Source organism: Monodelphis domestica, chromosome 4, assembly GCF_027887165.1.
Source record: "Monodelphis domestica isolate mMonDom1 chromosome 4, mMonDom1.pri, whole genome shotgun sequence".
Classification (NCBI taxonomy): Eukaryota; Metazoa; Chordata; class Mammalia; order Didelphimorphia; family Didelphidae; genus Monodelphis; species Monodelphis domestica.
The window spans coordinates 144298837-144326733 of NC_077230.1; the positions used below are offsets into that span (position 1 = coordinate 144298837).

General features: G+C 36.8%; 1 long non-coding RNA gene across 2 annotated transcripts in view; it reads right to left on the reverse strand.

The window, feature by feature from the left end:
- Positions 1 to 2219: 2219 nt before the first annotated feature.
- LOC130453692 (uncharacterized) overlaps positions 2220 to 27897 on the reverse strand; it is a 142989-nt gene continuing 117311 nt past the window's right edge. For both annotated transcript variants that reach the window (XR_008911186.1, XR_008911185.1), the window contains one exon: positions 2220 to 6071. This is a non-coding gene — a long non-coding RNA (uncharacterized LOC130453692). The remainder of the gene's footprint in view (positions 6072 to 27897) is intronic.

Here is a 27897-nt window from a genome sequence, read left to right on the forward strand (position 1 = left end):
CAAAATTCAATGTCTTCATTATGAAATTGCCACTGAGACCAAAGTGAAAATAATCATTCAAACCTTTCACTCGTTTTTCAAACCGTATTCTTCCAACAAGTGCCTACCTTTCTCGTTTTCATTCCATAGATTTCCTTTTTAACTCGCCCTACTTGTGGCTTCTCCCTTCTTCTATGCCCTCTCTTCCAGACTTTAACTGACAGAGTGCCAATATGTGGAAGTAGTTATCTCAGGTCTAATATCTTTGCAGCCTGGCTTGGTGTAGTCACTTAAGTTAAAAGGTCCAAAATGTTTGCCAACTTTTCTGGTTCACAGATGTCTTAGGATGCAGTCCCACCCTAACTGGGTTGCAGCAGTGGGATTTGCAGATGATAGAGGCGCCAGAGCTTTTACAGACCTTTGGAGACTTTTAGATGGACGTCGAACAAAGGTAGGAAAGCTGTTCACAAAGATACCTTAAGTATCTGACATTCTTCAAATGCCAAAAAAGTTTCCATGTAGGATTCAGGTGGGACTTTTTTTTTCCTACAAATGTATCAATTTATTGTATATGTGAAACTAGAGTTATGCATAACTTAAGTTTAATCATAAATCCTTCTGAAAATGCAAACTGAAAGCACACTTTCCTTTCTCATTAAAATCTATTATACAAGGGAAAAGATCTAAGTATAACTGTAACAAGATCTAAACAGAACTGTTAAACAGAAGTACAGTACTGCCTTGTAAACAGTACAAAATGAGAAGGCTTTTGGAAGGTTTGTTACTTTGTTCTACAGAGACTGGCACTGCAACATAAAGCAAATTCTACACACTACTCCATTCAATATGGCTGTTCCGGATCATCTGAAATCCATTTTCCAATCCCGAAAAAAGGAAACATTTCACAAAGAAACTGAAATCACCTAAAGTATTTCTTAACTATCAGTGTTTCTAAAAGCTATCATTGGGAAGGGGTACTGTGTGAATACTCTGGGATGGATACACTAGCTGATGTTTTTTCATTGATTATTCTATGAATAAATGAAATAAATGAAAGATCTTGTCCTCTATGGACACAATATAATAGAAACAGGAGTTAAGGGAAGAAGGAAAGAGAGGAGAAGACAGGAGATAGAACTTGAAGAAAGGAAAGAAAGGAGTACTAAAAAAAAGGAAAGAAACAGAAGATGGAGGAAAGAAAGAAGAGAAAGGAGTGTAAAGAAAAATTAGAGAAAGAGAGAATAAAGAAGGCAGGAAAAAAGAAGAAAAAGAGAAAGCTATTGAAAGAAAGAAAAAAGCATAGAAAGGAAAGGGAAGAGGGAAGAAGGAAGGAAAGAAGGAAAGAGATCAAGTTAGCATAGGAAGTGAAGTATATTGACAATTCAAACACACTGAATTTTCACATTGGATCAGCAAAAAGTTAGAAAACACAGGTGTTTCTGTAATTGTGATACATTGGGAAAATTCACACTGCTAAATGAGCCTCATATTCTCACTTCCACCTGTGTGATACAGAAACATACTGTTAGTACACAGGGCTATAATCAAAAAGATGCCAAAATAAGTGCTTGAGGATTGAAGACCTGCTAGAGTTTTCTGCCTCATTCTCCCTTAGTTATTTAATCATAGAATATCCACATTTATATTTAGTATGCTATTAATGGGACACATTTGTTGCATAGTTTGGCAGAATAATTTTAAGAATAAGTTAAGAGTAGTGAAGAAGGACAAGAAAAACATTTTAAATTATTTTTTAATATTTAAAATGAAATATATTTTCCCCAGGAAAAAGAAATGCAATTGAGATTTGAGGGGAAATAATACAAAGGATACACATTCAAATCCTTTTGAACTACCAAAGATTTGAATATGAAAAAAATGACATTTCAATTCAGAATTAAACAATAAGGAAACTGAGTGAAAACTATGACTAGAGGTTTTGAAAGCATTGACTAAAATTTTCAGAAACAAAAGGAAACCAAAGCAGATCATTCTTAACTTCCTTATAACACTAGTGTTAGAGGATCAGACAATCAGAATTGCTGCTGAATGCATTATGTTGGTCATTGTCTGTATGAAGTTGTCTGATACTGAAATGCCTGCATTAAGGATACAATTCTTTTAATTTTTAACAAAGGACTTAGAACTAAGTTCTCCCTGCTTTTCCCTCCTATTGCCTATATGCTTGGTATTTTGATCACTCACAATTCAAAACAGAAACTGATAACAATTCGCAAATGTTTCATCTATAAAAATTACCTTTATTTCTTGACTATACATACAATTTAATTTATCTCAGGAAAACATATCTAAAATGGGCACGTTTTCTTGAACATATCACAATGTTCAAGAGATTTGTGAAGGAAAATATTTCTTTACTCTGTACAGACAGATTCCCCTATTTCTCTGTCCATACTGAAGGATATGTATATTTTTGTAAAAGGGCATATATGCCTGTGTGTCTTATGGAATATTATGGAATGGAGAGAAAAAGGGGGAAATAAATTGGGAGGAAATATCAAATAAGTATTCTTTGACATTTTCATTCAATAACTAGTCCCCACATATTTGGCAAGTGGGGTGCTGCTAAACATGATTTTTTTCTCTATTATAAATGCAGCTGGTTAAGAGCAAATAATGTGATATTGAAAACTTTCAGGTTAGTTATACATAATACATACTGCTATTTAATCACAAAGGAAGTATTGCAACAACATGTTGTTTTTTTTACAATATCCTCAAAGAGATTTTATTAAAAAGCACAAAGGAAATGGTAGAACGAAGACTGCTAAGCATCTTCCCCTCTCAGATGGCCTCTCATTTATTCTATCTATATCTTATCCATATCTCATTATTTCATGTTGACTCTCCCATTAGAATGTGAGTTCCCTGAGGGCAAGAACTGTGTCTTTGTATCCACAGTACCTGGTATATTGTGAGATTTAAAATTTCTTTGTTTTCTTGAATGGATATCCCACTAAGGAGAGTATCTCCTTACTTACTTGAGGCATATATTTACTTGGAGTATGGAAATTACCTGTTCCTCTTAAATTAGTTTGCAAATCCTTCTTTGGAGGGTCTTTACAATAATCATGTGCCTTTGTTTGTTCTCTATAGAATAAATAGTGGCATTGCAGTTGTATTTCTGCTCTGCTCCATTTTGACCCAAATTCTTCATCACTCCATCTTCATTAAGTAACAAAAAGCTATGAGGACTATTTCTGCATTAGCATTCTACTTTCCTCACTGAAAAAACAGTCTTTTCTTCTTGGTTTTGTGAACACAATAACACTCAAAGCTTGTTACACAGCAAAAGGAAATCAAGTCAACTCTCCACCATCCTCTGGGCTTCCCTGCTTATTCAGGAAGCCATTTTGAATTTCCAAGCATCCTAATTTATTTAATAAGGAAATATTTTCTCAGCTATGTTTCTTTGCCAAATCTGTTTCAGTTGAGGTTTATGCAAATTCCCTCAAAGACCAAGAAAATGAAATGTGTGTCATTTTTAGGGAAATTGTTAATGACCCTTTCAGCTCCATTTTCTTTCCAGTACGGGAAGAAATGACAACTGGCTAATGGGTGTGGTGGCAAGCATTTGACTTCAAGTTAAAGACTGTTTTGTTTCCAGTTGTTCATTTAGGGACTAGAGAGATCTGATGGCATTCCAGGTAGGGCTCTGCTCCCTATGGGGAATTAGAAAAGTCTGACTGAAATCAGAGCTGTGTCCTGATCCTTGTTAGGAACATCCATAGCTAGTGAACAGGTGCTGGGCCCAAAGGCCATGGTCACAATTCCTTTCTTCGATGAAAAATAAAAAGGAGTTGAAACATGTTTGCCAGAAGTTAGGGACTTGCTGAGTCGATGAGTATCAGATAAAACAAGAGAGGAGCTGAGGGGTTTGCCCATTAATCTCTCATCCATGGAGCCATGGATCAGATGGCAATGTGATCGTTCCTAACACAGTTCTTCCTTTGCTATCCTCAGACACACAGAATAAAGCACCCATTTGCTGACTAGAAAAATTACAGTTGAGGTCGGCTGATGATGCAGTGCAAAGAAGTCTGTTCTTATCCTCAGCTTTTGGAGAAACAATGCTCACCACCACTTTTCAATAGCTACATAGTCAATTACTGAATATTTGGGAATCATGTCTAGCCATACTTTGCTGGTAATTTGCACCCCAAAATGTATTCTTCAAAACAGCCAAGTTGTGCTATGGGTCTCATGTAGAATAAAACATTTATGTGGGGGGTGGGAGGGGAGGTGGAAGGGCATATTAAACAAAACCAGATTATCACCAAAATACACAAAATGCTAGAAACATGGAAATGATTTTCCATTTCACTGTAAAAAACCTTAGGAGGCCATGAGTTAACTAAAGCAAACAGAACAAAAACTGAACCGAAAGAAGGTACAGTAGCTACTTTCTTGAAAACAAAACCAATCTTTTCATTCCTGCCATTTGTTTGAATTCTTCCTCCGGGCAAGCTGGACAGCTGCACTAGTAGGTTTTTTAGTCATGGGTTGTAAGCCCCACCTGGCTAGATTTGTTTAGCAGACAGCTGGCAGAATTAAATAAAAAGAAAAGAACAGGGACACAAAATGCTTCCAAAACAAAAAGCTGAAAGAATACTTTTTGGATGTTTTAGCCTTTTAGAGGTTTATGGTGTCTCTCCCCTTTTCCTCCTCTCTTTCTCTTCCCCCAACCCTCAAATATACCGCACATGAATATATTTAGAGGATATTTTCTCTCAATTATAACTTTGGGGCTGGGTAGAAAAAATGCATAATAAATGAAAACAGTCGAATAAGCATGTCTTGAACAACTTTCTTTTTGTTGTTTAAAGGAAAAAAAGAATACCAATTTGCAGTTTATAAGTCCCCAAGAATGACATCGGTTTTAAATTAACATTTTCTTTTTATTTCTGCATTTTCTTTGCTATTTTTTAAAGCCAATAAAATAGATTTTCTTCATCTGGAATGTTCTTTCTAGCTTAAAGATAAGGAGTCTAAAATTGTGGGAATGGCATCCTTCTGCATCTGTTTCTCTCACAAACCTATCAAATATCTAATTTTTGGCATTACTGCTGGCTCCGACAGGGGGATGACATAAACCAGCTTTGTGGTTACATGTTTCACTTTTAATCTCATGGAAATGAAAGTCAGCACTGAAATGTCCCCCTTTACATGTGACAATATGGGACTCTCTTCCAAGAACCCAAGCAAAGGGGCGTTAACCTGGTTAAGCTTAATATGGAGCATATGCCGAAGTGTCATGCATTTTTTATGCTAAAACGCACAAGGCAAACCTGCCTGGAGCTGAGCTTTCCTGGGATCCCTAAGCCAGGCTCCAAACAATGAAAACCTTTACAACTTGGTGGCAATGAAAAGCCCATAGAAGAGAGAGAGAATGTGCAAGAATCAGGAGATTAAGGAGCTTACTTAATAACCACACATCTTCTGTGTGTTTTGTCTCTTTCCATAAATACTGTGGGACTTGTGGAATATTTCAACCATCACACGTTTCACTAGTTAGCATGGGGAGAATCGAGGCTTTTCATTACACGCAGTAAATATAGTATGAAAGGCTCAAAAAACAAAATGGTTTGGATGTAGTCCTGATTGGAGGAACTCCATGAAAATAGATTCCAACTGCATATAAAAGGGAGGGGGTGCTTCTATTTTTTAAAGAAGACAGCACGAGGGAAGGAGCATTAATACCGCGAGGATCACCAGCACCTAGAAAATGACAATGGATGATTTGTGACTGAGGTAACATCACTCCGAAATCCAGGCCTATTTTCATATTTCATGGAGATGTACAAAATATTAAGGATGAGGCCAGGAAACAGGCGCTAACTCATTACATAATACTTGCTTTCCAGAGCAAAAGCCTGACTTGGCCCTTCTCCACCTCAGCCTATACATCTCTTTGCAACATAGACTTTATGGAGCCTGGCGTGATATGTTCATTTTAGAGTCCTCGTTCTCCCAAAGCACTGATATCAATATCATACACTTCAAATAGAAGGAAGGGCTGTGCAGGCTTAATCTCTGGGGCCCAAGTAAGCGGAACATCATCTCCAGGGATCCTGTTGGCAAAGAGCAAAAAGACAGTGTTACTGTATATGATTTCACGTGCTTATGAAAATGGGGAGCCCATCAAAGACTGAGTAAACAGGCATGGTGAGAAGGGAGGAGAAAGGTCATCCCAAGTTTCTGTCTGACCCCTAAAGACAAACTAATCTTTGCTGTCATCTAACAGATTTCTATTTAACTTAATAGATACAATTACATGTATCTGGCCAGATCATGGCAGTTCTATGCATCTTCTCTGCGATACCGGTACTTGACAGAATTAAAATCTAGAGGATCCGTGTGTGTGTGTGTGTGTGTGTGTGTGTATGTGTGTGTATGTGCTGGGTTACATCTCTCCTGCCTTTCCAACAAATACAGATAGCCTGCCCCTCACAAAAGGAATTCCCTACAAATCGCATATCCTGTATTTGAATTATTTTATAAACCTTTTAAGTGAACCCACCAAGTCTATCCTAGATCATCTTGCATCTCAGCCAACTTCTTTACTAAGGAAAATTGATTCTTGTTTATTTCTTTCCGTAAGGAGAATCATGATGAATTTTAATAGGATAACCCCCTACTGTTAGAAAATCTCCCTCCTTTGGCTGTGGGAGCTTTGAAATACGTAAATCAGAAATAAGCCTGGATTTTTTTTTTAAAGAAAAGAATTCTACAAGTTTGAAGCTCAACCTTAATAATTGGCTCAATATCCATGTGTTTTTTTCCTGTTTTCATCACCCTCATAAACAGCACATCATTTTGTTACTGTGCTAAAAGACCCCTTAATTGCAAGTTGACCCTTAATTTTTAACAGAATACCCCACCTCTGGCAATATTTGATTTCTGGAGGAAAATTAATATTATCCACTTCTGTTTTTGCATGCTTAAGTCTAGAGTAGAATTTGCAAAGTGAAGATTTCTGAGATGAAGAAAGCAACTACTTATAAAACATTCCTCTTAAAATATGAATACTGTACACATGACATAAAGACTGTTATATTAAGTAAATAAAACACAAACTGTAGATTTGCTTTGGAACTGAAGTGTTCATACGTACATGATATTACACATACACATATACAAATGATAACACATCCAGATAGAATTTTAAGGCTACAAGGTGATTCATATGCACAGTGACTTGTCAAAATTCCCATACGAGTAAGTGAAAAGCAGAGGCAGAACTTTAAATGAGGGTTTATGATTCCAAGACTGAAATTGTTTCGACAATCCAACACTGGCTTCCTACATACATCTGTATACATGTATGTGTAGAGAGACAGAACATGTGATTTTAGTTTAAAAAGGAGTTCCAAGTACAGAAACTCCTTCTACCAACATAGAGCAGCAACTGCTTTACAATTTATAGTCTTAGAGAGTTGTTTGAGCCACCAAGAGGTTACGTGACTTGTTTAGTATCATATAACCAGCATGTGTAAGAGATAGGACATGAACTCAGGTTTTCCTAACTATGCTGCCTCCCTCCCATATGTGTATATGTATATATGTACATAAGGAACATACTGCATGTATGTATATGATGGAAAGGTACTGTTTTATGTAACGAGGATGAGATACAAAACAAATAAAATCCCATGAGAAGTCAGAGGAGTTGTGTCATAATTTTCTTTAAGGAAAAGCTGAAGAAGAAAAGCTCATTTTTATTATAATCTTGTAAATGTGGGCCTATTTATTTGAGGAAGGTGCCTTTTAGTGATAAGAGTATGTTCTTAAGTAAATTACTTATAATTAAAGTATCAATGTTCATAAAATCATTATCTGGATTAACAAAAAATCTGAAATGGGTGACTGATGTATGGGAATGGCTGAACAAATTATGGTATATGGACATAACTTAATAGCACCACATTGCAAGGAATGATGAATATGAAGAATTCATGGGAACATAGAAAGACATATAAGAAGGGATGCAGGGGGAAGAAAGAGCCCAAAGAATCATATACATTGACTACAATAATGTAAATAAAGTCAAAATTGAAAGATCACAAACCTTGGTAGATACTTTTCAGTTAATTAGTATCAGACTTTCAAAGATAAAAGACACAGCGACTCCTCGCTTAACAATTGAACTTACTATGGAATGTACTATAACAAGAGATCACGTGGTATAGTTGGTGAAAAATATCTATGTCAAATTAAGATATGTCAGTATATTTCAAATCAATACATGCAAATTCTGAGCATATGAGAGGAAAACTAATTTTATCCTAATACTTATATTTCTCTTCCATGAGAGCATTGATCTATATTGCCTTGGTGTGTCTCATGCCTCCCAAATTAAAGAGAACTGCACAGACCACACACATAAACACACTTTTCATATATATACACACTAACACACACACATATAGACATTGCTATATATGCAGGCATCACTTCCCTATTAGTAAAATGCAGATAGCTCTTGTGCGGAATGCACAATCACTGATTGCCAATGTATACCAATGTGGACTGGGAGAAATGAAGGCCAAGTGTTCCAGGGGAAACTACAGGAGAACTTTAAATCAGCAGAATGCAATTACCCAAGTTGGAATTATTCCAGGACACCAAAGTGAACTCTAAAGGTGGGCAAATTGAATAGCAGTTCTCATGAATAGCAAGACTAGCAACTATATCCCTAATGTAACAGATAGCCCTTTTATCAGGTCATTTATATTTGCAATCACTTCAGTTGAGCAAACATTTGGAAATGGCTACTATGTTCAAGGCATCACTCTTCAGATAAAAACAAAACATTTTCTTCCCCTCATGGAGCTTATAATTTACTAGTAGTATATACACATGAAAAGATAACAATTATATACAAAGCAATTACAAAAAGAAGAGAATGTAAATAATGGGAATAGGGTGGGAGGTAGCTCAAGAAAGTCTTCCTGTATGAAATAGAATGTGAAATGTGATTTAAAGAAAGGTAGAGATTCTAGAAGTCAGAAGTGAGGAGGGAGTACATTCCTGATACAATGGACACATGGAGGTGAATGATGGAATACCATGTGACTCTTTGCTTATAGGTGCAAATGGAAACTGAAAGCATCAATCACTCTGTTGGTCACAGTTGATCAAATAGATCATTTGGGATCATTCACTTGACAATCTTCCGAACTCTAGAGAAGAGAATTTGTCTCTGAGTTGAGAAAAGAAGTAGATTTGTATTGGGAATACTGAGGAAGATGAGCTGGGTGGAAATTAATACTTCAGCCAGGGTTCTTCAGAAGAGCCATTCCACCACTACTTAACAATACTTCTCTGTATGTGAAGAACTTCCTTAAGTATTTCTTTCAATATGGCAAATGCTGAGCTATGCACCTTATTAGTTGTAGGACTCTGAGAAAATCATCTACCTTTTTGAACCTCATTTATAACTATAAAATGAAAATAACATATTTGCATCTTTGCATATGTACATGTGGGAATAAAGCTTATTATCCAAAGTAAAGCTTTAGTATAAATAGGACTTTTAAGTTGCATAACCTAATATAGGTGGTGATATAATACATGAGTTCTTAAACTCATGAGGGTTGTGAACTTTTTTAATGTTTTGATAGCTATATTCCTAATATAATTTTGTTTCCTTTGTAATTTTGCATTTTTTATTTTATGCATTTAAAAAATTATTCTGAGAAGTCCATAAATTCCACCAAAGTGCCAAAGAGTGCCAAGACACAAAGAAAGCTAAGTCCCTGGTTTAATACCTCACATATTATTCTACTAATAACAATTTCATATATGTATCTATGCCTACACATATTCATTTGTGTTTGTTCTATCTCTTTCCCCCACTAATATTTCAAGCACTTTTGTTAACTAATCAGCATTCACATTGAGCATAGGGGACTATTCCCTTGGAAGTGAATTTGGAAAACTCAGTCAATAGACATCTACTGAATAAAGTGCAAGGCATTGTGGTAGATACTTCCAGGGTTACTGAAATGACTAAGATGTGGTCCCAGACACACTGAAGAACTGATAGCTCATTAAATAAAGTAGGTTTGGGTTTTGATCATAAAACACTCTCTTCCCCCTGCACCAACCCATGCATAAGTACACTGGGGCACATACATGAACCTACATTCATTTGAGAAAGACAGCTTTCTCAAAAAGAGTATGTGGCCACTGACAGAAATTGCCATCACACTCTGAATAACTCTTCTTCAGGACTCAATAAGTTCAATTAAACAGATTATTATTAAGTATCTACTATTTGTAAGACACTGAAGTTACAATTCTGGACAATGACCTAACTTCTGCATTCTAGAAGATTCTAAAATTCTAAAAGAGTGATCTGATAGGTAAGGTATTTAGCTTGATACAAAGTATAGCATGTTGGGCACAAAGGAAGAATCTGGACAAAATTTACTAAGAACATTTGAGAAGGGAGAGAACACTCAGTTTCCAGGTTCATGGAAGGATTATGGGACAACCTATATGTTATTAAGAATGTAGTTTCCTTGGGGACTTTCCACTTTAACAGGCTGATGCCTACCACAAAGATTATATGTAGATGTTTATTCAATAATTCTGCTCACAGAGCCCCACACACTCACATTAGGACTACAGATTGCTTTTCAGAATGACCATATTGCTACAGGCAGAAAAGATAGGCTGTTGTGTTAACAAAACTCAACTAAAAATCTTCAGTGATATTAAGTGTTTAATGATGCAAAGGGGTCTTCAAGCCATGGATGTTTCTGTAACCTTTTGTGACACTGTAGGCAACATTAGAAAACCATTGAATGATAGGGTTGAAAATAATCTAAATAGGGCATCTAGTCCATCCCTCTGCCTCCAGGCATTATTCCAGGCAGATGGGTATTTATCCTGTTCTTAAAGATCTCCAGTGATCTGAGTACAAAAGACAAGGGTATTTATATCTACGATTTTTTTTCTTACCAAATGTGTAATATTTGCCACTTACACCATCTGTAGCAGTTCAGAATGTAGTAAGATTGAAAATTAAACTGATTGATTTCAGTAAAGATAATGAAATAAAAAGGATATTTTGAATTTGTATCATGTTATTTCTCTGAAAGCATCTGATGAAGGATTCATCAAATGGAAAGCAGTCATTTAAGGCAGGGAATGGATTAAGTATTTGGTATACAACTGAAGATCAGCTGAATTTTCAAAAGTCAGAATGGGAACGACTTAGTTATTGCCTTTAGCTATATAGCTTAGTAGTTTGGTGCACAGATGATAAGGCCAATATCGTAAGCTAAATTGATAAAGAAAAAAAAAGTCAGGTAGCTTTACTCTGTTCCATGGCTACCAACTGCACCTTTAAGCCCATCCAATCTGTCTTCTTAAATGCATGCCTCTGGTTACAATGACAATTTAAAAAGGCAACTGGGTGGTCCAGAGGATAGTCAAGAAGACTTAAGTTCTAATCTGCCCTTAGACACTAACTAGCTGAGTAACCATGAGCAAGTCACTTATCTACCTCAGTTTCCTTGTTTGTAAAACTGAGAAAATAATAGCATGTACCTTCCAGAGTAATTGTAAGGATAAAGTGAGATATCTACTAAGTGTTTTGCAAGCCTAAAGAACTTCACAAATGCTAGCTTTTGGAAAAGAGAATATGTCAATGAGTCAGAACCAATTTAAGTATCTATCCCACTGAAAATCAGTAGCCTAATCTCATTTTTTAAAAAAATAATCATATTTGCTTATGGAATGAGATGGAGTCATCAAAGAGTTCCCTCAGTTTTATCCTGAAATAAATATTCATGATCCTCAAAGTGAAATAAAAGATGCTTCCAACTTTCCCCCTTTCGTATGGAAGTAAAAGCCTTGAACACTATTTATGCTGTCCTCAAACCTGTTCACTAATCCATTTATGGCCATAAGTCATCACTTCAAGAGTTCATCTCTATTACTTGAGAAAAAACAAATGAGCAAAGAGAAAGCATTTATTGTGTTTAATACGTAATAGGTACTATGCTAAATTCTAGAACAGAAATATAAAAAAAAAAAATAAGATGATCCCTGTCCTCAGGGAACTTACACTGAAAATTTTGTTTTGTTGTTCAATCATTGTCAGTTGTATCTGACTTTTCATGATCCTATTTGGGGGTTTCTTAGCAAAGACACTGGAGTGTCTTTCTTTCTCCAGTTTACTTTACAAATAAGAAAACTGAGCCAAAGTGACAAAGGAAGTGTCTTGGCTAGGGTCACATAGCTAGTCAGTGTCTGAGGCCACATTTAAACTCAGGAAGACAAGTCCTCCTGGTTCCAGGGCTAGTACTCTACCTAGCTGCCCCTACATTGCAATACTGAAAATCAATATAATATATATAGGGGTTTAGTTGTCAGAAGTGGGAGATTTGGACTCAGAAGTCAAAGGGATGTTGAATAAGAGAAGATGTTGAATAGAGACATAGAGCAATTGTTTGACATTGCCTTTCCAGTAAACATAATTGTTATTCTCAGACTAGATACTAAAGGAAGGGACTAGAGGAAGGGGAAAATGTCCAGGCCAGAATTGGAATGGTAGGATGTGATGTAGCATCACTTCTGGTCCTTAATTCTCCAGGAATCAAAATTATCATTTTAAGCCAAAAATCATCTCAGTTGATTTTTACTGTCTCTAAAACTTACAATATGTTAAGCATGAATGAAGTCATGGTATCATAGCAATTTAAAGTCAAAGTAAAGCACTTATAAAAGTACTATAGAAAAGTATTGTGGGAAGGGAACTAGCCTAGGAATTGGGAAATATGTACCTGAGTCTTAGTTTTGCTACTAACCAGCTATAACATTGTTTAAGTCTCATGATCCTCATGGGCTTCTTGTTTCTCAACTATAAAATAAAGGCTAGATATATACTTCTCAGAATTTTTAGTCTCAGAACCACTTTACACCATTAAAAATTACTGAAGATCCCCAAAGAGCTTTCCTTGATTTGGGATATTTCTATCAATATTTACAGTAATAGAATTTGAAATGTCTCAATATTACAAAAATAGTTTTGACCTCAAAGACCCCCTAAAAGGGCTGCAGGGACCACATGGGGTCCATGAACCACACTTTGACAACCACTGCAGTAGATGATACCTAAGGACCCTTTTGGATTCAACAAGATCTCATCCAATTCCTTTTATTTGTAGATGTGGCAAATGATAACCCACAGGTCAAGCTACTTGCCAAATATATAATACTTCATGGATAGAATAGGATATTTAATATTATGATCTGAGAGTAATCTATTGAATCTGCAAGAATGCTACCTGTGCCACTTTTGTTTACTTCTGCTGTGTGCCACTTAAAACAAGTTCTTGATTCTATTTAGTTTTATAATTATAAATAAATCATTTCCTAATTTGCCATCTTCTAGTTATATTTTGAAAGGCTATTTTGCATAAAGAAAATACAAAGTAAAATTAAATTGAAGCCTACAATTTCTGGATATAATTCTTTTGGAAGCCAGGAAACCTGACTGTTTTTCCCACACATGTTTCTCCTCAACCCGCCTAGCAGTGGACTGGGGGCCCCAGTGCAGTGGGTCCATTTGAGGTCAATAATCATATCAATATTGTAATGAGTGGCAAATCCCATGTAATTTACACATTAAAAGAAGAGAGAAATGCATGGAAAAACCCTGCTCCCCGTTTGTCTAATGAAATTAAAGCCCTTAGCCAAATACTGGCACATGAAAAGAGATGTTTGGGAAGGACTCTCTCTTGCTCTCCCTCCCTCTGCCCCTGAAGAGGACAAGAAGAAGAGGGTGAGTGTTCTTTATTCATGATCCTGCCTCTACCTAAATCATTTGCACAATAAGGCCTCTAAACCAAGGGGCCCAGTCTGGGTGCAAGATTTACACAGAGCTGAGGCTGAGCTGTGATTCACAAAGGCATTATGACTAGTTATTTTCAATGACAATTGTGGAGGGGGAAGAAGAAAATAAAGAAGCAAAGATGGTCAGTGGTTTGGCAGGCAAAAGCACTAAACTGCTCCTCCATCACCCCCACGCAAGCATTATAAAATAGATTCTGAGCTTTACCTGATGGTGTAATGATTTGACAGTATCTTTATATCTGGTGGGAACTTCATTCTATTACAGAACAAGTGGGAATGGACTAAGATAGGGGAACACAGAGCTTATATACACTGTGGAATGGACCACTGGCCTAAAGATGATTAAATGTAATGATTGGCTTTTGGTTTTCAGTCCAAATTCTCAAGTTTCCCTTTCCTTTAAAAGCTAATCCTGAGGCACAAATATATTGCTACCATTTTAAATGGTCTCAAGTTGGGAGATAAATCCTGGAGTCAGGAAGATCTGGGTTCAAACATTGCCTTACTTACTAGTTAGTTGATCCTGGACAAGTCATTTAAACTTTCTATGCATTCCTTTCCTTATCTGTAAAATGAATGGTTGGATTTCATAGCCTTATGCCATCTCTTCTATAGCTAAATCTATGATCCCATGACTATCAATTTAAACTAACATATAGGGGGCAGCTGGGTGGCTCAGTGGATTGAGAGTTGGGACTAGAGACGTGAGGTCCTAGATTCAAATCTGGCCTCAGACACTTCCCGGCTGTGTGACCCTGGGCAAGTCACTTAACCCCCATTGCCTATCCCTTACCACTCTTCTGCCTTGGAGCCAATACACAGTATTGCCTCCAAGATGGAAGGCAAGGGTTTAAAAAAATAAATAAATAAACTAACATATATACAGGATATTCCTTTTTGTTCCCCAAAATAGTGACTAATATTCCCATAGTGATAAGAGACTCAAAAGCATAGTACGATTAATTTGGAATGAAAAGATCTGAATTCAAATCTCAGTCTTGCTATTTACTCTCTGAGTGACCTGGGCAATATCACTTCTGGGTCATAGTTACCTCATCATTAAAATGAGGGCATTACATTAGACTAGATTGTTTCTAGCTCTAAATCTATGGACCATATCTTTTGATGAATCTTGTAAAATAGGTAGTAAAACTATGCTTATCTCCATGTTACAGGTGAGGAAATTGTGGCCGAGAGTAAAATAATTTGCTTACCATCACCCAGAAAGTAAGGGAAAGTTCCAATTCAAAACTCAGATATCCTAAATTCATAGCCAATACTTTTTCTACCACAGCATTCTGTGTCCCCATGAACTTTCAAAGGGTGTGCTTAGCATGTGCATTTCTAAATGCATAGTTCATCTGTGTGCTGGCTTCTTACTTAGTCTATACCTGTGATTTCTTCAGTGTGAAGTCTCAGTGTAGAAGCCGACTAAAATACATTGACAACTCCTCTATAATTTATAGTCTCAGAGGGAATTCCCTGGAAGCTTTCAAAGATTAAGTGACTTGTTCAGTGTGTATGTCAGAGGCACTGACTATGCCTCTTAGAATTGAAGAATTGAAGCCTGAATCTCTAAGATCAGTCCTTTATGGATGATGAGAAAGTGGAAAGAGTATGGGAGACACCTTTAAGGTGGGCTAGATGCTTTATATGGCAGCTAGATGGCACTCTGGATAGAGTAGCCCAGCCTGGAGCCAGGAAGATTCATCTCCCGAGTTCAAATCTCACATCAGACATTTATTGTGTGACTCTGGGCAAGTTGGTTACCCTATTTGCCTCAGTTTCCCCATCTGTAAAATGACAGAAAGGACAAAATAGCATGCTGCTCCAGTATTTTTGCCAAGAAAACCCTAAGTAGCATCATGAAGAGTCAAACATGATTGAAAAATAACAACAAATGTGTTAGTAACATTAACCAATTTAATCTTCAAAATAACCCTGTGAGATATGTTACAGATATTATTACTCCCATATCATAGATGACCAAATTGAGTCTGACATACATTAATTAGATGGACTTGTCTAGGGTCACACGAACTCCCTATTTTTCACATGAGAAAATAAAGCCCCGAAAATTTAAGTTACTTACCAAAACCCACACAGCTAGTCAGTACAATCCTGGCAAAAGACCCCAAGGCCTCTTCCACTACTCATTCCACTCTATCATGCTGTCTCTCTTTCTGGCCTCCGGGACAATGGAGATTGAGTGTCTGGGGCACAATTTTAATTGGGTCTCTGTGACTCCAGAGTGTACAAAAAAGGAAACAACCACATACGAGGGAGGAAAATATGGAACTACCTATATATGTAATTAGAATAACTGCTTAAAATCAAGATCTGGGAGAGGAGGGGGGAATGAGTAGAGGGCTGGAAAGGGAGGTATGTAGTAGGTGTGGGAGGGTATATGTAGGGCTCCAATTTCCTTGTCATGGACTACTCTACTTTCCTGTCTCAGTCTACAGCTTGCTACTACATAAGGGTTAAAACAGACAGAAGATCATCATTACTACTTAACTTGAGGATGGACTTGGAAACAGTGAAGGCTAGCTCTAATATAGTCTCCATTTTCTGTTCTTACATCGCTAGACTGAAAATAGCTAGGTAAAAACAGCTGAATCCAAAGAAGTGATTTGAACCAAGTTGTCCACATTTGTCCACCAGGATTGTCTGACTTATTCTGTGTCCATTTATTCTCATTTATAAAAGAAAAATAGTATGATTCATGTTATTGAGGGAATAGAGGAGAGAGAATCCCTTTTGGAGAATTAGTTAATATTTGTAATAGAATTAGAGAAGAGAGCTTGGAAGGGACTTTAGTGACCATCTACCCTAAACCTTTTACTTTGCAGAGGTGGAAAATAATGACCAGAAAATTTAAGTGACTTGCTCAAGGTCATACAGCTAGTTATTACAACCCTGGTAAAAGAACCCAAGGTCTCATTCCAGTCCATCATAATGTCTCTTTCTCTGACCAAAGAGCAAATGAGGAATTTATATAAAGGTGTGTAAAATTAATATTATTTTAAAATACTGGGACTCTATTTCCTCCCTACTGCTCAATTTATAACAGTATCCAAAAAATGTGTGCTTACATAAAACAATCTTTAGAGGAAAAGCAAAAATTGGACAACCAGAAATAAATTAAATATCTGCCCTTGATTGTCATGGCCAGCACTAGCTTATTGAGCTAATCCTTTATTAGCATGCTAAAGCTTTGAGGAAGATGGTCTTTTTATTGTTTTTGTGGTAACTCTTTATTTTAAGTATCTTATCATTATGAATTCATTTAGTATTGATTGCAATAGCACTGATCATAAAGAATTAATTTGGCATTACCGTGGATGTCATATGCACTTATAGAAGAGTTCGGCTGTAATTCAAAATTAATTAACATGGTACAGTGTTATTGCTTTTGCCATTTCACCATCTTTTTAAATGTAAGTTTTTGTTGGGGGGGGGGGGCTTAAAGAAGGTTGGAAGCCTGCACAAAATCTATAGAAAGTATTTTCCTTTGGGGCAATTTCCTCCGATGATAAACAGAAAATATGGATCTCTTATCATCCTTGGTATCCTAGAACTTTGGGGATTCCATTTTTGGAGTGCAAGGATATCAAGAGAACAGGAAGCTGTAAACATTTGGAAAATGTCTAGAACTGATGGGATTTCCCACTTGTTTGGAAACACTGGGGTGAGCAAAATAATTGAAAGCTCACCTTCCTCTAATTTCTTCTGTATGCCACAATGATTTGTCCCTGTCAGGGTATAGGGCCCACAGCAAAGAAGTTCTGTTTACTTATAATTATTTTGAATGGCCACAGGACACAATTCAGGATACACTTCTAGCAACCTGAGCTGACTGAATGCAGGTATTTGTTGTGGGTAAAATGAAGCTCAATGGATATGTCAAAGGGTATGTGCCTGCTATGTTTAGCGTGTCTCCTTAGTTAAAAATCTCTTCCTGCTCCTGGAACTGCTGCCTTGAGCATACCATGGCTGAATGAAGGATTTAAAACATGGTAGTTGTCAGCTAAAAAGTGAAAACATTGGGCTAAAAATTCATTGGGCTTTCTGCTCAGATTCAAATCCTATTGACTGTGAAATTTGCTTTTAAATATATCTAACCTTCCCATTGGAAAACTATAATTATCCCTTGGATATATCTTTTTTTAAAAGAAGAAAAAAAAGATAAATTGTGCCTACTCAGGGTTAATTTTTTAAATGTTAGAACTTTTTGATATTCTAAATGGAAGGTTGCTAATGTCAAAAAAACATTTATACCCCCAAAATAGCTTGAATTTTAAATACTTGTGCCCTTCTCTTCCCACATTGTCAGTTCCTCTTGTCCTATCCACACTTTCAAAAAAAAAATTAGGATTAATTTCTTTGAATGGAGGAATTTGTATATTTAAGTGAAAATGATTTTGAAAGGAATAATATCTTATCAGTCAGGAGTATCTTAATGATATTTAATATTTTATATAGCTAGTCACCTAAAAAGCTCCAAAGAAATGTGATATGCACTCACATTTTCAAGGAGGATTAATTCTCACATCTGTACTCCTATCTTTTACCCTCACCCCTAGTCCATAAAGAAAGGATCTGGAGTTTGGTAGACTCTGTGAAGAATAGACTGAAATAAAGAACAATTGGGAAACATGCTGATAGTAGACACTTGGAGGCCAATAAAAGGGAATCCAAGGAAGAAGGGATATGACGGAATCATAAGCTTTAAAACTAAAAGGGATCTCACAAGAACAAGTAGTCCATGGGTTCTTAACCTTAATATCATAGATCCCTTTTTTAGTAGTCTGGGGCTGTCTACAGATTGCTTCCAAGAATAATATTTTTAAATGCATAAAATAAAATACTTGGGATTATAAAGGAAACCAGTTGTATTGAAGTAAAGTAGTAATTTTCTCATCCAAGTTCATGAAACTACCCCCCAAATCTATGAACCCCAGGTTAATAAGGCCTGATCTAGTCTAACCCCCCTCTGGCACATTTTAATAGAGAAACTGTGGCCTAGAGAAGTGAAGTGACTTTTTCCAAGCTCACATAGTAAATAGTAGCCCCCCAAATTAAACTCATTCCCTCTGATTTTAAAGCTCTCATACTAATTCAAACCAAACATCACTGTGGCTGTGCCATAAGCCTAACTTAGGCTGGTTCTGCTTTACAGAAACAATTCTGATAACTCTTATCCTGAGCTTCACCTTACATAGGAAAGTCTCTTGTAAATAAGTGGAAGTGGGTACATCTTAAAACTGCTAATCCAACTGCCTCAAATTCAGCTTCAGTGAACATCCCTATTAGACCCTCCTTTCTACATTTTTTTGTGATGTCTTCTAAGCCCATTTCAGCATTATTCCTGTATCCTTTGGAGAACTGCCAGCCCTTCACCTATATAACAAGAAAGGCCCTCATTTATGCTTAACTTCCATCATGTTTTTAATTTGGGGGATTTGGGGGGAAAGGCATCATCTTTGCCTGGCCAGGTTTCCCTTTCTCGGCAGTGGTACAGAAATCCTACCGTCATCCTTGTTTCTCAGAGAAGATACCTGATACACTTTGGCTAGTGAAAGAGAATTAAGATCTTTACTTTCTATTTGAAAAGGTACACAGGCATGCCCTGCGTAACACTGTTAATTGGTTACATGAAAACATAATGTTAGGTGAACATGATGACATTACAGGGAGAACTGGGTTCCCTTGGGAAAATGTTATAAATATATGACTAGCTCTGTAAGGTTACATGATGGAGTTTTACAACTTTATGGCAGGGTTGGGTTATAAGGTAACAATGTTATTGCAACACTGATCAGGTAACCTCAGACAGGGAATGTCTGTAGAGAAGTTTAGTCTTAAGTTTCTGACTATTGGCATTTACTAAGTGTCTGTTAGCGACACATTTGCTATGATATAAATCATAGTCCTAAGCCTAAAAATGCCCATGTCCAAAAGAATCCCTATTTAATTTACTGATGGTTGAAAGACAAGGGGAGACTTAAACCAGTTGAAATAATGTGGCTTCACTTTTTTTTTTTTGTCCTGGCCCCTTTTCATCAGTATGATGAAGTTCCAGTTTGAAAACTCCTTCTTCCTGTTGTGATTGACAATTCATTTACAATTTACAGATTTAGGGAGTTGCCTAAAGGCACTAAGAGTTGCCAGAAGTCACACAACTAGATAGGACTTGAACCCAGATCTGCCCAACTCCAAGGTCTATCCATGTTACCTTGAATATCTCAGATTTGCTTATAAACATTTTGAGATAAGTTCAGTGGCTTCAGGATCTCCTGCTCGAGTAACTGATCAAAGGTGTTCAGCAATTAGTGCGGACTATGAATATATGCATTCGCCCTTAAAAATTAACAGACGATGTCACCGAGGTAGGAGGGCATTCTTTATTTGTGCTATGGGAAGCAATAATGGAGATTTACAGTTCTCCAATACAGCATAGGATTTCCCAGAATGCTGACTAACTAAACTACTCGGTGGTTTATTGATGTAGTTCTGTATTGAAAACACAAGTTTATTAATAAAAGCTTCACTAGAAGAGAAGATGTAAGAGGTATGGGCAAGAACGGGTGAGCGACATATGAGGCTTTAAGAAATGTAATTAGGAAATTAACTTGGGAATCAGCGAAGAAATTTAAGGATAGAGGAAACAAAAACATAAATGGGAACACGGGAGAAAGGATTTTTTTCTTCCTGTCTACACTTTTTCTTTCCAAAAGGCATTATCAGATCTTCAAGCCTGTTTCTTAAGAATAGTGTCTGAAAACAAAATCTTTTCAAGTTGAAAGCTAAAAAGGACCTCAGAGATCATCTAGTTCACCTCCCCCCATTTTTATAGATAAGGAAACAGGCTCAGAGAGATTAAGTGACTTATCAAGATCACACAGGTACTAAGTCGTGGAGAGAAAGTTTCAAACCTAGGTCTTAAGACTGCAAATATAGTGCCTCTTTCAGTAAACACAATTAGGAATGTATTTTTTTGTAAGTAAAAAACAAAGGCAAAAAACCCAGTGCATGTCAAAATGCTCTGAGTCCTTGGATCAAACTGGTGGTCTCTGGCCATGCATAGTTTATTAGAAAACTCATCCCACCCCCACAGGCAGAATTTACCACCTAGGTGCAACAGTTATCAGGTTGGCTTCTGAACTTCAGTCCTTCAATTAAACCAGACAACCTGTTACCACTTTGCCAACGGACTCCATTTCCTTGGGTTCCATGTAACTGGCCAAAACTTTGCTCAGTGGAATTCCCAGCAAAGAGAAAGGAACAATTGGGGAAATTTGTGTTAACATCCTTTCTTTTAACTTGAGCTAGCAGAGGGAAATGCATCAACGTGGAGCAGATGTGCTGAGACCAAACGATCTCTTCCTCATGATTACAGTTGGTTATACCTGTGGATAGGCAAGCTATTTCAGCTGCAAATGTGCAAGAGAGGGTAGTACTAAAGTACAATATGTGGTCCTGGAGGCTTTGTTCCCATGTAATAGGGTGCTTCGTTTCACTAGACCTGGCACATCCATAAAGAAGCAAACAACAAAGGAAAAACTCTGCAATTGGTAACACAGTCTTCCTGGGCTGCTAAGTGAGTGCCCTGGTTCTCAGCAATGTTGACATAAATATCGTGAAATTTCTTATTTGAAGTTGGGAAGTAATGATTGTTTCAACTTAATGTGCTCAGTGACTCTGCACCCTATTGTTTCCCACCATTCGAAAATGCCCGAGGATGTCATTATAACTACATGTATCAATATTAAACCTTTACAAACACTTGACTAAATGAGCTGTTATTATCTTTGTTTCTGAAAATAGTGTACCTTTTTACTTCATTTATCAGTAACTAGGTGTAGTCAATTGTGCTCTGGTATTGATCTCAATATCTATAGCAGTCACAGAGTACCTTTGCTCAAGGTCACAGTAAGGTCGGTTTATGATCAATATGAATTGACTGTCTGCAAATAAATTTACGGAGCTGACATAATTGCAAGTAGTACCTTTTTCAAATTAAGGTGGACCACATCCCAAGGCACACGTGTTGAAGCCTCAAATGGTAACCTAATCTAGCTTTGGATAATGAACCAAACATACTGGAATATACAAGCTTTTATACAACTGAAAGCTGAGCAAGCTCTTAGATAACCAATACCAAATGACACCCACCAAGTTTGAAGTTTCAAGTTCTAGTGTGGGATGCTAGTTATATTTTCTAAAGGAAATACTATTTTGATATCTAGAACTCATATATTTTAACTCCACATTTTAAAGAAGACTCCAAGTCAAGGAAAGGGGCAAAATGAGGAAAAAGAGAGACAGAGACAGAGACAGAGACAGAGAGAGACAAAGAAGGAAGGAAGGAAGGAAGGAAGGAAGGAAGGAAGGAAGGAAGGAAGGAAGGAAGGAAGGAAGGAAGGAAGGAAGGAAGGAAGGAAGGAAGGAAGGAAGGAAGGAAGGAAGGAAGGAAGGAAGGAAGGAAAGAAAGAAGGAAAGAAGGAAAGAAAGAAAGAAAGAAAGAAAGAAAGAAAGAAAGAAAGAAAGAAAGAAAGAAAGAAAGAAAGAAAGAAAGAAAGAAAGAAAGAAAGAAAGAAAGAAAGAAAGAAAGAAAGAAAGAAAGAAAGAAAGAAAGAAAGAAAGAAAGAAAGAAAAACTGAATGGAACATTTTAGCTCCTTCTAATCAGAATATCCAATTTAGTAAGCCTAAGTTTCTAGGGAAGAAGCAGAATTATTCAAATGGAACCTCAATTCTAGTGCCATGTTTCTGTACTGTGGGCTCCTCACACTGTGGGGAGAGGCTCTTGTGATCAGCTTGCTAGCCACTGGATGTCACTGATGCTTACACAAATGGAGCTTAAGGGGCATTTATCTGACTGTAAAAATCATGACTTCAGTAGAAAGCAGTTTAGCTAGAAACATTTCACTCAGGCAATTTCTAATTTCAGAAAAATAGGCTCATAAAGCTCACAAAGGCGATACCCAACTTCAAGCGTGATTAGTTTCAGTTGTTTGTTTCAGCTTTAGCTGGGATATGAATAAACAGCAAGTTTTGGGGGTGCAGACAATTTTGACAGCAGCTGCCTCTCTGCTTTTAAAATAACACCACCCAATCAGGTTTTGGCTCTCTAAACAGCTTATCAAGGAGATCCAAAATGAAAGCCAATATTTAGAATAGCCTCACACACACACGAATACCTCATTAACTGATTATGTTAAAAAAAATTCTGATTTCAAGTATGTCCAAAAGAATCAGCTCCCCAAAAGAAAAACTAGAGGATCATTGGGGTATTCAGATGACACATCTTTCAGTAGAAATAGTTGGAATCAAATTTTCTAAAAATTGCAACTTTGTAACTCAAAATTAATAATGATAATTGTCTTAGAAGAACTAATTTCATTATAAAAATCAATTCCAGTACATTTTTTCAAATATCATTCTAGAAGGAGAATGGAATTATATTTTGATGTTTTCAGGATTTTTTGTTCTATTGGGGAACCCAATCTGATCAATCAGCATATGTTCTACAGGGTAAATATGAAAAGATGCAATAGATTGGAAAGTTCTAAGAAAATGAAGAGTGTTCTTTTTTTCTTTAATAGAGACACAAAACAAATGTATGTTAGTGGCTTGGAGAAAAGGCAGTATATAAGTGCAAAGAATTATGACAAATGACATTGCAACAAAACATGTTGCCATCTCTGAGACTGAACCATTTGAGAAGCTATTTTGAATTAATAACGCATGCCATAGTGATTACATTTGCTTAGCAAAAACATTTTAAGAAATAACAGCCTGCAAAAGGAAACTGAAACAATAGTTCTCCACTCTTATATAACATATAATTGCTATATTTCTGTAAATGAGAAAGTTTCTAAATCCATGGTAATTAAATGCCTGGGTTTTTATTTTTAAGTGACCATATGCATATGCAGCAAAAAATCAATGTAATATTCTTGTCTGATTTTTTTTATTACATTAAACAAAAATAGAGATGAATGGGGACTAAATCACCCATTGATGATTCACATTACAAGAGATGCAGTAGCTTATGGTTTAACTAAAATCCACCCAAATTTAACATAAACAAGGACACAAGACAAGACAAGACAATAAGCTCCTACTGTGGATTCCCCTACCACTTCCAAATGAAATTCATGTCTGCAAATGTACTCTGTGTAACTGGTCACTCTGATTTGCTGTTCAGTTAAAGATAAAGGGTTTCATTCAGATGAACTGTGGTCAAGCAAAATGTCACAAGGTGGTAGCTAGGGTAGTACATCTGCAGTAGAGCCTCTGGGTATGTTACATTTGGTGTTTGAAAAAACCCAGAAAGACTCCTGGATGAGGAGTTCTCTAGCTTTCTCTTTCTCCCTCTCAAAAGTTTCCACCTTAAATAAACTAAATCGTGCAGCATCAGTAGGTAATATGGTCAATGCAATTAAATTCGAAACCTGAATGTATTGAACTTTCTGCAATTATACATGGGTCATCTCTGGACAATATGTTGGCCATCTGGTAGCATCTGTGCTGTTCCCACTAATAGAGTTCCTGCTGTGGCTCCGGGCCCTCACAGGCAGCACTAAGCAGGTCACATGTTGTGTCTTTCAGCCATATTTAGGTCACAGGTTTTTTTTCAGGTTTTTTTTTTGAAGGGTGGGGGGATAATCTTATTGTACAAATGCAATAAAAATGAGTAATCCCTTGCAGGTATTTTGTTGTGTTCTATAAAGTGGAAAGGGACTGAGACTTGTAGTTTAATTCCATAGCCAATCAAAAATTGAATGAGCAAGAAAATAAACTATCCTAGTCATCTGAATGAATACTGTATAAATGTCAGTGACTAAGGAGTTTTTACCCCCTTTTGAAAAAGGATAGATCCAATGCGTGTCATATTTTCTTTGATGATGTAAGAAACAAATATATATCTGTCCTTTAGTTTGGAAATGAGTCATAGATAGAAAAATTAGAAGCTTCTGAAATAAAACAAAACTGGGTGTTTCCATCTTTCAAACATAGTGGACACCCATTTGCCACATTCAGGCTTTAAGCCCTCCTAGAGAAATGTGTCGAAACTCTATCATCCTTTGTGTCAAGATTTGCTCCACAAAAAAATATTTTTGAAATATTCAACAGCCCTCAGAAGTATATCTAAGCTGCACAAACAATGCAAACTTGCTCTAAAAAAATCTGAATATAAAAATGACAGCAAGTCTCATGAACTATCACTTTTCTCATCGAGAAAAACTTTTAATCCAGTCTTTTATGTCTCATCTCCCCACCTCTACCCCCGACTCCCACACACATACATAAAAAGAAAAAGTAACATGATGCAAAGGGACTTACAATGAACACTTTTTTTTAAAGTGTGAACCTTATATATTTTTCCCACTAAGTTCATTTGATATAGATTTTAAAATGCAGTGGGCACAATACTCAAGACGACATAAGCAATTCCAGTTTGACATCAATTAGTGAGTAGCTTTTACTCTTATAGACATATTTATAATGGAAAGGAGTGCATTTAGGCTTTAAGGTCCTGCCAACTAATCAATTTGATGAACTAATTGATAATAAATGTTAATTGACAACTAACAGCAGTCAATTAATTGCATTTCAAATGTAGCTCCAGGAAGCTGAGTTGAACATTATTCTACCTCAAGCTACTGAAATAATAGCTTTAGCAATGACTTTGCAACAGGCTGCAAAGGTCAAAAAATGGGTTAGTCTTCCTAAAGGAGAACTGAGAATCTAGGGCACAGGTTTGTAAAGAGCTATTGACCTATACCCAAGCTTTCTGTGCATTAAGGTCCTAGGTGTGATGGCCTTGAAACATTTTAAGTACATAAGAGGCAGAAACAGCTTGGCTCTACTTTCATAGGATTCTCAGGTAACATTTTTTGGGATTGTAATGTCAAATGGACATGTTTCAGTTTTTTTAAAACAGTGTTTAGATAATAAAGCTAAAAGAACTCTCACAGTCATCTAGTCCAATTCCCATATTTTGGAGGTGAGAAAACTACTGTCCAGGGAGGTGTCTACAAGGTCAGACTGGCAATAAGCAAGTAAGCAATAGGCAAGATTGGAATTCAAGTCAGCTGACTACAGGAATTAGCAGTCTTTCCAATTTGCTGAACTACCTTCCTCATTACTTTGGCCAGTTAAAATAATTCATTTCCTTAGATGGACCATGTTATCAAGAGTACCTAGATTTAAAAAAATTTAGCTTTAAAATTGCCCCCTTGCAGGAATCATTTTAAGTGGCATTCCTCTGGAGTAGAACTGACATGATCCATTTTTCCAGGGGGGTAATGAGATATGTTAAAGGCTCTGTTCTCCAAGGACCTTCACTGGATAATTTCTTGCACCTGCAACTCCTGCACCTGTATGCCGAGAAGAGCAACTGTTTCACTCAGACAAAATTCCTCTGCTATAAATCTGTCCAATCTAGCATAATTTAAAGGCTCTCAAAATTGGTCACTAGATATTTCAGGATATGAATAATTACCAAAGCACCAACTACTTAGTCTAGAATTTGTGCCCAATGCATTCCATGTGAAACTCAATTTTAAGAGACAGGGTACGAGCACGTAAAGGGTTCGCATGCTAATTTCTATTACCTCTGGCCACACTCTAGTGTACTAGTGGTGATTCCAACTCTAGGTACCTGTGGGACCTTGGACCAGTCACTTTATGTCCTTGAGTCTCAGTTTCCACCTGTCTAAAAAGAGAATGTTGACCTGGACAAAGTTTATGGTTCTTTTTTAGATCGACTAGCTATGATTTTGCTATTTATTTTGTCATTTTGGAGGGGGGAAATTCCCTATTGTTTCCTTCTGGCTATGCTCTCCTTTGGAAAAATAACACAACAGACTCATGTGTATTTCATAGAGACTTTTACCTCAAAAGGCTTTATGGAGTTAGAAAAATGTCACTATAAAGTTAAATAAATGGTAGCAGAGGGAAAAATGAGTAAGAAGTGTAGGCAGGGACCAGAGATTTAAAATGAAATTTCAAGTGAGATGTGTAAATGGAAGGGACAGCTGCAATGAAGAAGGTCTCTGACAGGGATAAGATTATGTGGAGGGGAATTCTGGGTCAGGCCAAAAAAAAGGAGGGGAAACTAGGGCAAACCTCTGGAAAGTTTTTTAAAATTCTGAACTCTGGTGAACAGGGTCAGTGATTTCTCATCATGAAAAGGGAGACAATCACATTGCTGAAAAAGACAGGCATACAAATCACCTACATGGTGGGTCAGCAAGGGAGGGGAACTGCCACAAGTGGTTGGGAATGAGTACAACACCAGATCAGCAGTTAGAAAAGTTACACATTTGAATTTCAGCTCTCCGAAGAAAGCTGTTATAAGAATCAAATGAATCAATAATTCAGGAGGGGCTCAATCTTCCAGTTATGATCACTTGGGTAATGAAGTAATTTCTATTAATTGTAAGCACCAGAACCAAGCCACACATGCACACACACACGTATACACAGACAAGCCTTCATCTGCTTTGCCAACACAATTATAAGAAAGGGGGCATAAAACTTCTAACAAATGACGACATGTAAGTGATAAAAAGTTAAGTTTGTTTGCAACAAAATTGAGATCATAAATTTAGAAGTGAAGGAAACTTTAGAGATCATCTAGGCCACTGGTGTCAAACTCAAAGAGAAACAGGACCTGCTAAGCCACACGTAAGCTTCCCTGGGGACCACAAATTGACTTAGTTTTAAAAATATGGTATCTATGCTTTATTGTATTTTTATTTATTTTGTTAAATAATTCCCAATTATATTTCAGTCTGGTTCTAGCCATACTCAGGAATGTTATGGACTGCAGGCAGTGATGGGCTACATGTTTAATGCCTCTAACCTAGCCCAATCTCTTATTTTACAGATGAGGAAACAGACCAAAAGAGGTTATGTGACTTGCCCATGAGCACACAGGTTGTAAATGGCAGAGGCGAGTTATAAATCTCAGTGCTCTGACTCCAGAGATATTGTTGCACTTTCCATTAGG